This window comes from Seriola aureovittata, chromosome 5 (assembly GCF_021018895.1).
Source record: "Seriola aureovittata isolate HTS-2021-v1 ecotype China chromosome 5, ASM2101889v1, whole genome shotgun sequence".
Lineage (NCBI taxonomy): Eukaryota > Metazoa > Chordata > Actinopteri > Carangiformes > Carangidae > Seriola > Seriola aureovittata.
The window spans coordinates 7,051,837-7,066,410 of NC_079368.1; the positions used below are offsets into that span (position 1 = coordinate 7,051,837).

The 14,574-nt window shown below is 39.5% G+C and overlaps 1 protein-coding gene and 1 long non-coding RNA gene across 2 annotated transcripts in view; one reads left to right on the top strand and one right to left on the bottom strand.

The window, feature by feature from the left end:
- Nucleotides 1–2,498: 2,498 nt before the first annotated feature.
- LOC130169959 (uncharacterized) lies at nt 2,499–4,188 on the bottom strand. The gene is made up of 3 exons (XR_008827922.1): nt 3,847–4,188; nt 3,136–3,240; nt 2,499–2,633 (listed from the first exon to the last, which is right to left on the bottom strand). It is a non-coding gene; the product is annotated as an uncharacterized LOC130169959 (long non-coding RNA).
- Nucleotides 4,189–9,528: 5,340 nt separating this feature from the next.
- galnt9 (polypeptide N-acetylgalactosaminyltransferase 9) overlaps nt 9,529–14,574 on the top strand; it is a 98,604-nt gene continuing 93,558 nt past the window's right edge. Inside the window, exons 1-2 of the mRNA XM_056377023.1 lie at nt 9,529–9,619; nt 12,269–12,395. The gene's annotated coding sequence lies outside the window, so the exon portion shown is untranslated. The remainder of the gene's footprint in view (nt 9,620–12,268; nt 12,396–14,574) is intronic.

The window sequence follows — 14,574 nt, forward strand, 5'->3', positions numbered from 1 at the left end:
ATTAAAGAGCACATAAAAATTTAGCTATAGCTATAGTTGTATGTACTTTTTTTTCTACATGACATAAGTGCCAGATGAACCTTAGCTCCTATAGCAATTGACTAGTGTAACTTCAGTTTTATTTATACCTTGAATATTGTAAATTGCTCCCTCAAAGGTCATATTCCTTAGGTTGTTGGTGTTATTTACTCCATACAGTCACTTAATCAACACTGGCTGCGGCAGAGATGACATAACAGGTTTCCTGAAAATGTTAAGTTAATCTGCTTAAAAGAGACTGTGGCAACATCAAGGTTGTCAGCAATAAAAAGGGCCTGGGTGAAATTCAATTGGATGAGATGAGTTACGACAGTTGATACAGAGAGCTGTTGCGCTGATGAAATAGATTCATTGTGACGGCAGAAGATAATGAGCTTTACTCAATCAGCTTGAGAGGGCATCCAACCACCGTTTCAACTGCTACCTTGCTGGTGTTTGGGGGTCTGTCGGGGACAGACAGAACGTTGTTGTGCAGATGTGTCTATAGAGGGACATACCACAGTGCACTGAACAATTGCTCAACACCCCACAGGGACATTTTGATACTGTAATTGAGTAACTTTTATGTTTTGTGTTCACACTTTTTAGGGGGACTTTTATTGGTAAGTAACAGTAAACTTTAAAGTTTCATTGGGTGAAACACAACCCATATTAATGCTAAAGTTGCTTCGTTTTCAGATGGATGCCTAAATTGCCATTGTTTGCTAACTTACTCACCACTAACAATGTTATAAGGCAAAAACAAATTCAAATAATCCAGCTATAATTTCACTTTATCATGTGCCAGCTACGCTTGATTGAAGTAACGTTCTTTATATCAAATATTCACTTTTAAATTAACAAGAGAAAACTAAAAACATCAGCATAAATAAACATGTTTACAGTCTGGTACAAACTCTCCTGTTTAAATTTTAAAATTATGCAAAATTGACCGTGTGGCTGTTTTGAGTGACATGGTGCCGTCACAGTCCACTAGCTGTCTGCTTCACATCATCTCACCTAATTCAACGTGACCCTCTAACATCTTTGTGGGTTTTGTATCTTTTTGAGGATTTTTCATGCAAATATCAGACGGATAATATGGTTTTTATGCATTTCATTGACGAAGAGAACGTGATGAAGTCCTGTTTTTGACGCGAGTGAAATGCTAGTATTATTTAATTTACATGTTTGCACCAACTAACGGGTATCCATGTATGTGCACACCATACCTGGCTTATTAGCTCAGTGTGTTAACTACCTAATTAGCAAATGAATTAGCCTTGGGTTAGCCTTCGGACAAGATGCTCAGCTGTGCTACTGATGCTAACAGGACTAACTGTTATTAATCCAACATGTACCGAAGTCTCGGCTTCACACATGGCCCACCTCTTTGCACATTTTTGGATTATTCTGGAGTAAATTGGAGTTAGGCACTGCTAAGATGGTGCCGGCCAAGCAGATCACTCTGAGCTTCAAAACCGCTCTTCAGAAACTGATGGGTGACGTCACAGATGTCCATCTTTCTATGGCTACAAAATCATCATAGTCATGTGATTGAAGGATTATTATATTTTACTGTATCAGCTACACATTATCTTTAGGTGATGAAGTGCTCCTGTGGAAACTGTGCAACCATGCCCACAGAAGCTGAGAATATCTGCTGCTAGGAGATACCACAGGTAGCAGTCTCACTAGACAAAATTAATTTGTTTTGATTACATTACATTTATAATAAACCATAGAATGTCCCATTTGCAATTCACTGTAGGTTACCAGACGGCTATGGGAGATCGAGGAAGATTTACCATGTACGGTCGGCCGTCCTGGGTTGGAGCCGCTCTGCCTCATTGTGTACTCCCTCCAGAATGCCTGCAACATGTACCGAACTGACTACGGTCCTTTACAGTTGAGAGGAATACACCAGTATGTTTTGCTTCTTTGTAAAAACATAGTTTCAATCTAAATAAAAGATGTTAGGCAGTCTTGTTTTACTTCAGTGCACATAATTTTACAATGGTAATAACACACCACAAATAGAGTAACACACACTCAAATAAATTAGTTTAGCTGCTCTTTGATTTGTAAAGTTCTTCTATCAGCAGATAGTGTGCATATAATATATGAATTCAGAGGAGTCATTTCTTTAGTAACAATCAAGCATTTATTTACATCAAATGAGGAACTTATAATCAGTGATAATAAAAAAAAAACTGTAAGATTCACTGGATCCATATAAAAAATTGTGAGACACAACATAGATATATGATTGCAAGACTAAATGCCCTGTCCAGTTGTTTTAGTCAGTACAGGTATCTAGCCTATAGGAGCTTTGTGAGCTGGTGCTGGGGCTTCCTTGGTTGCAGAATCTGGGTCGTCATTCCAGCCTGCGTGGTCCTACGCATCCATGCCGTGTTTCCTGACGCCACAGGCCGGTATGTGGGTTTTAGACTGGCCCATGATAGAACCGGGACACATAGCTGGATATGACCTCCTCCTTCTCAGGCCGCTCGAACTGTGCAGTGAGGTCCTCTGGGATGGGGATGGCCAAAGCAGCTTCTGTGTATGGTCCCAGGTCACAAAGACTTTTTCAAATATGAGGTCCACCACATTCCCTGTTTGATAAAACAAAAGATTTTTTTTTTTTACATTTTTCACTTTTTTTTTTTTTTTTTACAAAACAATGATTGAAAGTCTGTTTCTAAATACCTCCTGATATTTTCTTTACTGTATTTTGTTGTTGATGGAACTGTCATAACATTATATGTGCAATATTTAATACAATGTGTACAAAACATTTTTTGGTTGAAAAATAAAATAATATAACACTTATAGAATGTCAGCCCAGTCTTAATTGGTTTAGCTCTGCATTCTCCCTTCATGCCTTTTGGAAATTGGACCTTGAACAGTGGTTCACCTTCTTTTGTTTGGGCTTGTGGTCGGTCAGCATTTTCATTGTAGTACATGGCAGCCAGGTGACAGATGATGACAGAAACCTTAGCCTACACACTCACAAGTTCTAAGTAACCACAGCTTCATTTACCTGCACATTATTCCAAGACTGATAAATGACTGTTAGGTTTATCAAAAGTAGATGCACTTCAGATGGCTACAGACCTGTACTTCTGATGTGAGGCTGAAGATCTTCAAGGATAACTGTGTGCCTGCAGTGGGTCAGTCTGGCATGCAACATCCCTTGTTGCAGGAAGCTGTATAGATGGCCTGAACAGAGGAAACAGAGGTTACACCAACATCTCCTCAAATGTGTAGTTATGGCAACAGCTGCAAACAGTGCAAGAATGATAACAGATGCTCTCAATTATGTGTAAACTGGGTTGTCGATAGCTTGTAAATGCTGCAAATAGCTCACTATATGTGCAAGATGCAAAAAATGTGTATTATAGACTATCCCCTTGGACATATCCCCTTAACTGTGTGCTTATCTAGATATTCCCTACAGGCACTGTATCTGTAAACATGATATAAACGTTAAAACGGCCGTTATAAGGCATGACTCTCAATAATAACTTTCACAGCACTAATAAACAAGCCCGGACACCTATGCTAATCACTACGAGCTTATTTTTAGTCCGAATTTTACCTGCTTGACTTTACAGACAGCTAAAACGCCTTTAAAATATAATACATTTAACAGGGTGGCTCTTATCAATGTCACACGGCGATACCAAGCAGAAGAATTACATACAATCTGTACCCGGCTGCGTCTCGACGACGCTAAACGTTAGCCACATTAGCTGCCATGCTAACAACACACGCAACAGGCTCTCGTGAACAAACAGTAAAGCAACATAAAATGGTAAAACTTACAGCTTCGAAGTTCAAAGTTGGGTCACGGACAGTCGGTACTGATCCAAGCTTTATCTTGAGACTTGTAGCAAATCCTGCATTGTACTGGCCCTCGTTGAGAAAGCAGTCCGAGGTGAAATGGTTAGCACACGTACAACACTCTCGGAGTTGGAGCGGGAACATTTCCATCAAAAATAAAATTAATCCACTGGGTCTTCAGATCCTCGGGCGTAGGGATTAAAAAAAGACTTCTGTGTTGGTTTGTGCAGCCAACAACAAAGCAACTACTGTGTTTCGCTCGTACCTTCGACATTGTTCTACCGAAAGCCGGTGTTCGCGAGGGAAGTAACGATACCGTCTGCAACACGGACTCAGAGGGCGGAACACACACCTATCTCGGGGAGCGTCACCCACCCGGGGGGAGGGGCATCGCCCTTCTTGACGTCACCAGGGGCGAATCTCCAATCCGCTCGTTTGAGCACACATTTCTTGAAAGGTGGAGAAAGCAAAAGAACGAGAGGATGGACTTTTCTCATGTTTGGGGGGTCCGTAGACATGCCAGGGACACATACTACCGATAGAAAACCATGGAAAAGTGCATTTTGCATAATAGGTCCCCTTTAAAGAGCACATAAAAATTTAGCTATAGCTATAGTTGTATGTACTTTTTTTTCTACATGACATAAGTGCCAGATGAACCTTAGCTCCTATAGCAATTGACTAGTGTAACTTCAGTTTTATTTATACCTTGAATATTGTAAATTGCTCCCTCAAAGGTCATATTCCTTAGGTTGTTGGTGTTATTTACTCCATACAGTCACTTAATCAACACTGGCTGCGGCAGAGATGACATAACAGGTTTCCTGAAAATGTTAAGTTAATCTGCTTAAAAGAGACTGTGGCAACATCAAGGTTGTCAGCAATAAAAAGGGCCTGGGTGAAATTCAATTGGATGAGATGAGTTACGACAGTTGATACAGAGAGCTGTTGCGCTGATGAAATAGATTCATTGTGACGGCAGAAGATAATGAGCTTTACTCAATCAGCTTGAGAGGGCATCCAACCACCGTTTCAACTGCTACCTTGCTGGTGTTTGGGGGTCTGTCGGGGACAGACAGAACGTTGTTGTGCAGATGTGTCTATAGAGGGACATACCACAGTGCACTGAACAATTGCTCAACACCCCACAGGGACATTTTGATACTGTAATTGAGTAACTTTTATGTTTTGTGTTCACACTTTTTAGGGGGACTTTTATTGGTAAGTAACAGTAAACTTTAAAGTTTCATTGGGTGAAACACAACCCATATTAATGCTAAAGTTGCTTCGTTTTCAGATGGATGCCTAAATTGCCATTGTTTGCTAACTTACTCACCACTAACAATGTTATAAGGCAAAAACAAATTCAAATAATCCAGCTATAATTTCACTTTATCATGTGCCAGCTACGCTTGATTGAAGTAACGTTCTTTATATCAAATATTCACTTTTAAATTAACAAGAGAAAACTAAAAACATCAGCATAAATAAACATGTTTACAGTCTGGTACAAACTCTCCTGTTTAAATTTTAAAATTATGCAAAATTGACCGTGTGGCTGTTTTGAGTGACATGGTGCCGTCACAGTCCACTAGCTGTCTGCTTCACATCATCTCACCTAATTCAACGTGACCCTCTAACATCTTTGTGGGTTTTGTATCTTTTTGAGGATTTTTCATGCAAATATCAGACGGATAATATGGTTTTTATGCATTTCATTGACGAAGAGAACGTGATGAAGTCCTGTTTTTGACGCGAGTGAAATGCTAGTATTATTTAATTTACATGTTTGCACCAACTAACGGGTATCCATGTATGTGCACACCATACCTGGCTTATTAGCTCAGTGTGTTAACTACCTAATTAGCAAATGAATTAGCCTTGGGTTAGCCTTCGGACAAGATGCTCAGCTGTGCTACTGATGCTAACAGGACTAACTGTTATTAATCCAACATGTACCGAAGTCTCGGCTTCACACATGGCCCACCTCTTTGCACATTTTTGGATTATTCTGGAGTAAATTGGAGTTAGGCACTGCTAAGATGGTGCCGGCCAAGCAGATCACTCTGAGCTTCAAAACCGCTCTTCAGAAACTGATGGGTGACGTCACAGATGTCCATCTTTCTATGGCTACAAAATCATCATAGTCATGTGATTGAAGGATTATTATATTTTACTGTATCAGCTACACATTATCTTTAGGTGATGAAATGCTCCAGTAATTTTTTATCTGTCGAGTAAAATTCTGGCAGTCCAGCATATCTACTGGTTTTGAAGGATACTTTGGGAAGTTTTTTCTACTTTTGTGAGCTCAATTCATTCTATGGTCACAGGATTTTTTTTTTTTGCAACAGTTACTGCCAGCCAGGGCACTTTGACCTTTGCACCATTTCTTTGCACCTTGTATGGTTTGTGGTGCTAGAAATCTGCTTTTGCACCATGAAACACATTCACAACGAGATGCTGAAATATACATGTTAAGTTTGTCTTTTTGTAGGAAACCCACAAAAATGTGCATTTGCAAAGGATTTAAAAGCAGTTGGTTCAGCAATAGTCAGTTCAGTATTGCTTATTCTGATTTTGCAACACAGTAGTGCTTCGGGGTAATTTGTTTTAGTTCTGCACCATCACTATTTTTGTTCTAGCAGTGCTAAATACATTCATGAAAAGATACATTTTAAACATTAGGATTAGACTTCTTCATGTTTTATATACAGAAAAGCTGTTAAATTATTGTGGGCACAGAAGAAACTGCTCATTTGTGGTCCTGTGGCAATTTATGCCACAATCCTATTTCATTTAAATACTATGCAGTTAATACCAACATTTAGAATGCTTACTTTAATGCATAGTGTAAAACCGAATCAGCAGTGCACAGTGTGGGGGCACAGGATTAGCAGCAAATACAATACCTATCAAAATTTCCCTGCGCCACAGAATTCTGACAATTTCCTTATAGAGAAGACAGTGCGGAGTAGATCTGTCACAAAAGCTTCTCTAAAAAAGAAACTGATGTCCTTGTGTGGGAGGTGCAGCATCACTGCAAGCGAATACACTATACAGCACCTTAAATTAGCTTGGAGCGGAGAGAACACATTTGGTTACTTTATTTTTCAGTTCCAAGGAGATCCAATGTCCAATGAAAGAAACGCTTTAATGATATTAGGTGATGAGCCAACTGGCTGCAGACCATAAGCACAGTTTTGCCAGAATTAGGGAACACCCATCATGCTTGACATTTTTAGACAATCCCCATCAATTCACACTCACAGTTTGCTGTATATAGTTAGCATGAAAAATGTAGGTGCTTTCACGTATTTTTCTTGAGGGGTTTATATCAAAGTCATATTGCTCATACTGCATCACTGAGCAGAGCCATGAAAATATGGATGATTTTAAATGCCTAAATGAAAATAAATAATAGGTAAATACATTACATATTGGTATTTGTATTATGTGTTTGACCTCTTCCAAGCAGGAACTGGCAAAAGCACAAAGCCTGATGAACCCTGACACCTTAAATTTGCACTACAGAATGCCGCTTAATTACTGACACACCTGTTATTGCAATTTTTTCAACCTCTGCCACCGTTTTGCATCTCTTTGTGGTCATTTTGCGTTTCTTTGTACCAGATTTGCATCATGTGCCACCCTTGCCTGCCTCTGTCTTCGACTTTGCATATCCATAATGTTCTTTTTTAATTTGAGCAATCACTCTGAGAGTAGATCTAATTATTTTCAAATGGTGGTTATGTCCTTGTGATACATGAAACTCATATCCAGAGTGCTACACAGCAAAAGTAATCAAGCTTTAATTCTAGGGAAACATTTTAATCTAATTAATCTAATTGAATCTAAGCTATTCATGTTGAGATAAATGCTACAATTGCTGAAAGGAAAAAAAAATCCCAGATTAAGAAGCATTTTTTGAGTTTGAAAGCATTATTTAGGTACTGCTGCTGCTGTTAAAGTATTCTGTTTGGCTGCAGTGTAGCAGCAAACAATTACCTCCAAACCTGCTGCACACTTCCACAGAGAAGTATCACCACTTTTGCAGAGATTTATCCTTCATACTAGGAGGTGATTTGAGGTTTTCCACAGCTTTTCAGCAAGTGTACAATATAATAAAAACAAGACAGGGGTTGTATCTGCATAAAATATAGGCCACACTCTTAATGAATCCACTTGATGTCATGTTTTAGGCATGAATCTCAGTGATCCTTATTATGGAAGAGTAAGCTTAAATGTGTTTTTGATGTTTTTGTGTCCTGAACTGTACAGAGTTTTATCCACACACAGTGCACCAGTTAACAACTCAAGGAAACGGAGTAAGTGGAAAGCTATAAATATATTGTAACCGGTAATGAATTGCCATAATATCCATAGCAAAATGACAGCCTTGTTTTATTGGCTTTATTAAATAATTTGTACTCACATTCTCTGTTAAAGACTTGTCTGCCACTCAAGTTTTGTGCAATAAGAGCATGAATTTAACGGAAAGATTCAGGAAGGTTAGTGGTATGAAGCAGACACAGGCAGAGATTTTGTGAGAGATGTTTGGTGAGTAAAGCCACAGTCTGACCTGATCTTTCCCCCAGGGGGCAGTTTGAACTTCAAAGGGCATAAATCAGAGACTCATTTATCTCCACTTCAATTAGATCACTTAGTATGGATTTAAAAAAAGATCAGTTAACATGTTTTATTACCATTTTATTACCACATTTGCAAACCAAATTTGGAGAAATGATGGATTGAATTCAAGGAATTCAGGTCACTCACTCCTATGACCAACACACCCGTCCTCCACATCAACTCTTCTTCAGTGGGCTCGTGAACACAGCTAAACATGCTCTACCAATCAGTGTTGGCCAGCACTCTGTTTTTTGCAGTAGACTGCTGGGGTGGAAACATCAAGGGCAGGGATGCAGACAGGATTAGCAAACTGGTGAAAAAGACATGGCTCTGTTGGAGAGCTGAGCTAGGACACCCTCGAGGATGTGAACTGAGCTGAACTCCGTCCAAGACAACCTACGATTCACATTTGCACACCAAGCACAGCTGTACATCCACAGATTTGCTTCTTCAGAATAAACATTCACAGTATATGTATATGTATATATGTATATATATATCCTATTTTCTTCATAACTTTCTTTCTTCCACATTCCATCAACATTCAGTACAATTAATTTTATATGGAGACAGCAAAGGCATCAAACCTGGTGATTCAATTCGTCCTGACATTAGAGTAGCAGCTCTTTCAGTCTCCATTGTTTGGACAGTAAAGAATGATTCCACTTGAGCTCCAGATTTAAAAACCCTCAGGTCTCTTCTTAATTTGCTGAGGTGCAATTACAGTGTATCATCAAGGTTGTGCATGAAAGATGGCAGATGGTATGCTGATTCGGAGTGGTTCCAGTGCGGACGCATTTTACGTAGCAGATACGCATTTTGACATCAAAGTACGCTGGTACGATTTGTCACTGTAAACTACGCAAAAAGTTATGAGTTGAATTGTGCAAATGCAGTACACAAATCTAACAGCAGGGGACAGACGTGTCTAGTCTGCTGGACAAGAGATGAAGAAGATTTCAACCAATCATAGCGCTCGGTTGAGTCCCCCAAAATGTCAGGCTGGGATAGCTGACAAATATTAATCATTCTGTATAGAGGATCTTTGATTTCAACACGCTAGAGGTCCACAGCAGCACAAGCAGGCTATACAGCTCTTCACACCATCTGGCTGGTTTCTCAGGTGAGGCCGGTGCTTTAACTCTTCCGCAAAGGTAAACGGGGAGGGGTGGATGTGGAAAGTTGACATTGAGAATTGAGTTAGCACAGACCAGCCAAACCTGTTAAAAATATTTAACGTTGATAGCGTTAGCCTAACGTTACGTAGCTTAATTTGCAAGCTAGCTAGCTACCACGCCTTCCAATTGTCACGGTCTCTGTGTTGCAGATTGTTAAACGTGACTTTTATAGTAGCGTGCCGCAGATATAACTTACCTAGAAAGTTACCAGATACTGTGTGCACGCGCGTTTTTGCGTGCGCGCGCACGCCTTGAAGTTAAAATTAACATGTTGAGTGCACTTACAGGGAGAGGCTGATAGTGTTTTACATCACAACATATTATATATTATAATATAGCCCCGTGCAGCGTAAGGGATATTTTAGAAAAAATAGTTCCATAACTTTAGGTGACCATATGTAAATGCTCCCTGCAAGTCAAAATCCAGGGCTTCGGCATCCTCTGGATTGATATACTCATATTGTTCACACATGCCCTCAAATAGCTTACTATTCCTAAATGTAAATATGTCCTTTCTTTAGGGTTCTTCTCGAGAATATTTGTGTGTATGTGTATATATATATATATATATATATATATATATATATATATATATTTATATGTACACACACACACACACACACACACACACACACATACATACATACATATACATGTATATATGTTCATAACCGACTGCATTAGACTATTATGGTACTCAAAATATTTTTCCAAGGTTGGTGGGTCTCAGTTGAAATATGCTATATCTGGTGTGATGGCATTGCAAACTGACCATGAGGGAAAATAAAAGTGCCTAGTGTTTGTTAGCCTTTAGTTATAGGCAGCCTGACTCCAGTGTCCCATGTCTACTACCTAATGGTTAGGATGGATGCTAGAGAATTCAAATGAATTGAGTTGGACTCATATTGTCTTTAACTTATCATATTACACCATTCACCCTACATCCATTGGATGCCTGAAAACAAGACAATTGGTGTCAGTAGAGGGGAAGGTGCAACGAAAACATTTACTCCAGGAGAGAGCAGGGCATAATTACCTGTGTGTGGCTTGAAATGGAAAAGTTGAACAGTGCACAGATTAGAGTGCATCCTCTGGTGCTCATTAATCAAGCACATTGGAATTAACTTTCAACTTACTTTCTTACCTTTCTGCATAAAATAGATGCCACGGCTGAAAAATGGAGTAAGCAAGCAATCTGTAGTTCAAACATGGTTTGTCACGCCAGTCGTAAAAAGCAGCAACAGAGGAGCTTCAATTCTCATTTGGGTTTCAAAGCAAAAAGGGACTATCTCATGCTTTCATTTTATAAGAATTCATAACAATGGACAGCATGTTAAATGATTCAACAGCTGAGAAGATAATTTCAGATTTTTGTACATTCTGAAGATCCATTATCTGTTCCTCTTTATTTAAGTCCTCTTTAATAACCCTTTTTGGGTGCTGCGTTTAAAAAAAACAAAACTCTTTTCTCTTTGTATTTTCATCGAAAAAGCGTGTGAGACTTTACACTTGAAAATGCTGTAATGGACAGAGGCATTCATTTAAATTGGGCTGTGTGTTACTAAAATCAATTTTTTAAAAATGTATTCATGTGATGAATCTGTTATTGATTCTGTCAGATTGTTACCACACCTGCTACACCTTTGTCCTTCTTTGTTGCCTTCAACAAACATTTTATTCTTATTGCTGTACATACAGGGAGACATTAAAAGCAAAGCAAAGATTTACATGCATTTAAAGAGTTTGCTGAAGGTTAAATAAATAAGATCAATCTCATATCTGTCCAGTAAATATATGACTGCAGCCAGCAGCTGGTTAGCTGAACCTTACATAAGGACTAGGAACAGAGACAATGGCTCTATCCAAAAGTAACAAATATGGTACTTCCTGAAGTATTGTCCCTTCTGTGAGGTTGCCATGAAACAGAGACTTCTGGAAGTCACTGAGAAAGAAATAGTTTGGCTTCGGGATAATGTAGGGACAATCAGAGCTAGTTGGTGACAGGTCCGTTGACGGATGGGGGTCAAAGGGGTACAGATGACCCTGGCCCAGGGGGGTGCCCCTGCAAAGGTCTATGGTTTACCCTTAAATAGGATTACTTACTGATTTATATGACTGAAAATACAATTTATATGTATTTACATATAAATGTGTTTTGAACTCTCACACAAACACATTGATGGACCTCCTCTCAGTGCATACTCTGAATCAAAACATGATCATGCGCGGGAGGAAGAATTGTAGTTGGCTTTTCCCCACAGAGAAGATGGCTAGCATAGCAGGTACTGTTCAGCAGTCAGTACCAAACCGCTCATCCAAGTGGGTAATGTTAATGTTAATTCTTTAACTCTGACACTAAATGTTTGCTCCTTAATCCATATGAATATTGAAAGATATTTTCAAAGACTCAAAAGGGCTCTACAACCAAGTCCAGTTTGTTCAAGTTTCCTTGAAAAGGGTGCAAAACAGTCTGGACCAGAATATTAGCAAAACAGAGTACCTAGAAACTTACAGTAAGAAAACACACAGGGGAAAGCTGAACAGTCCGACCAGTGTGATTAGCTATCCAATTAATTTGCTTCATATATTTCCAGGCTACAACCAGTGCTGAAGAGGTTCAGGATGGGATAGCAGCTAATGAAGAGAGAGATGTAGGAGAGGAGGCGGAGGACAGCAGCCAACATGCTGCTGTGGGAGAGGCAGCTGGGATAGAAGCAACAGGTGAGATTGACAGCAAACAAAGAAATAGAGCTGTATATATTATTTACTTGTCACAAAGTACTTGGAAATTAAAATGTGACTGTGTTACAATTAGAGCTCAGGGTGAGCGGGTGGAGGTGGTGCTGTGTGGCTGTGGATGAGGGGCCCTATTTGTAAAATCCCTCTGTCCATATTTACTTATGGTTTACCTGGTTGGTGAACGACTATATAGCTTTTGAGCTAACCCTTAATACACTAACGAGCCAGGACACATAGCGCTACTCAGTCACAGTGGCCTCCTCAGTTCTACAAAATTTACATTTAATATCCTGTAACTACTTTTACTATACAGTTGCCCCTAACAGTATCCAGGTCCTTAAAGTTCCTCTCACATTTTAATCTATATAAAACTACTCTGCTATGAATAATATTTTGTTTAACATGGTTTTCCCACATAAAAAGTGAAAAAATGGAAAACTGGAGCTAGAAGCACATCTATACATTAGGCCTCCACAATATGAGGAAAATTTGAGATGTATGTATGTAATATTGTGATGACGATATGACTTTCGATGAATAAAGAAATATTGAAGTGTGCATATACAGTGTTGCTGAATGAAGCTGAATGAAGAACACAGACAAAGGTCACTATCGGTTATCTCTTCCGTCCTCCTCCCTCTGTTGCAGGTAACGCTGGGGGGCTGCTGTCTCAGGCTACAGTTAAAAGTTTTATAAAAGTTTGTGGTGAATGAAGCTGCACTCTACACACAGAAAGTTTTCCTATTAGCTTGTTCATAAGGGTTCACTATTAGCTTAACGTTGGCGCGCTGTGCTCGTGTAAAACAAACTAAGGTGGATGGGAGAAGTTGAAAATGTAGCTTTTCCACATGTTTGAAGCTTGTTGAACAGGTGGTGTGATTGCTTTTTTTTACTCGAAAAGGTTGTGATGACACTCACAGTGTTATGACTGTAGTTGTCAACTCTGGTCTCCACTGCCGTCTCTGTGCTGTCAAAAGTGTGTGTGTGTGTGTCTGTGTGTCTGTGTGTGTGAGAGGCTGCAGCCCTGACGCCAATTTTTTTCCGGTTCATTTGGCTCAGGTGCTGTGTCTGGAAAACCCTGTGTGACTGCATGGTGTGTGTAAAGAAAAGTGTTTTTTCTAATTCTTTGCGTTTCAGTCAGTCTTTTGCAATGTGTTTATTGCACATGTTCATATCGCTATGACAATGAAAATACTATTTTTCGTTCAGCACTGCTATACTTATTTCCATATTGAGAAATTCTGGATTGGTATCAGAACAGTTAGTGCAGCTAGCATCTTTTATTTGTTTATGTTGTTTATTAGCTCGCAGCAGGCAGTGGCTGACACGGTGTTAATAGTTGTGCTAAGGTTTCGGGTTTATTTTGCCCGCGCTTGTCTGTGCAAGTTGATGGGATATATTAATAAGGTATATGACGTATGAAACCCTGGTTGTCGGAATCTGACGTGAGGAGACTGTTATTGATTCACTGCAGTTACAAGGTGGAAATGCGCAGTCATGGCGTTGACTGCTTATTTCGCTCATGATATAGTATATCTTTTATAACATAAAAAACACCATATGGACCCTGTTAATAAGGTAAAAAAAATGGAGGGGTTCTTTAATGTCTTTGCAAATCAGAACTAGCACAACTAATCAGTAGACAAGACTTGTTTTGTGTTTACAATGTCTTATTTCTCTTTCTAGTATGCAACATGAAATGCAAAACTTCTAATTTCCCACCCGTCTTGGCCGGATGATACTTGATGGATCACCATCCTGCTCTACTGGCTCTCTGGTTACCATCATGGATCACTACCTGGCTGCATTCTCATTATGGGTATTGTCGTGGACCACTATCTTGTTATGATGCAAAGACATCAATGACAAATCAAAGCCACAAACACATGAAATGAGCTCTAGTCAGTGTTTTGATTCTACAGTGTTAAGGAGGCTCTGGTGCAATGCCAGCGAGACAAATACTTGTTCACTGATGATGATTTGAAAATATAATACATGGAATTTGGATTCACGGCTGCAGTATCTGCCAGTAAGTACACATTGTATGGTGGACCATAATTTCATCCTACCTCTCGCTCAAACATTATACTCTGACTGGCCTCTGGGAGGAGTGCTGTTTAAAAGACGCCCCTACGCACACACAACCGCCCACCCCCTGACC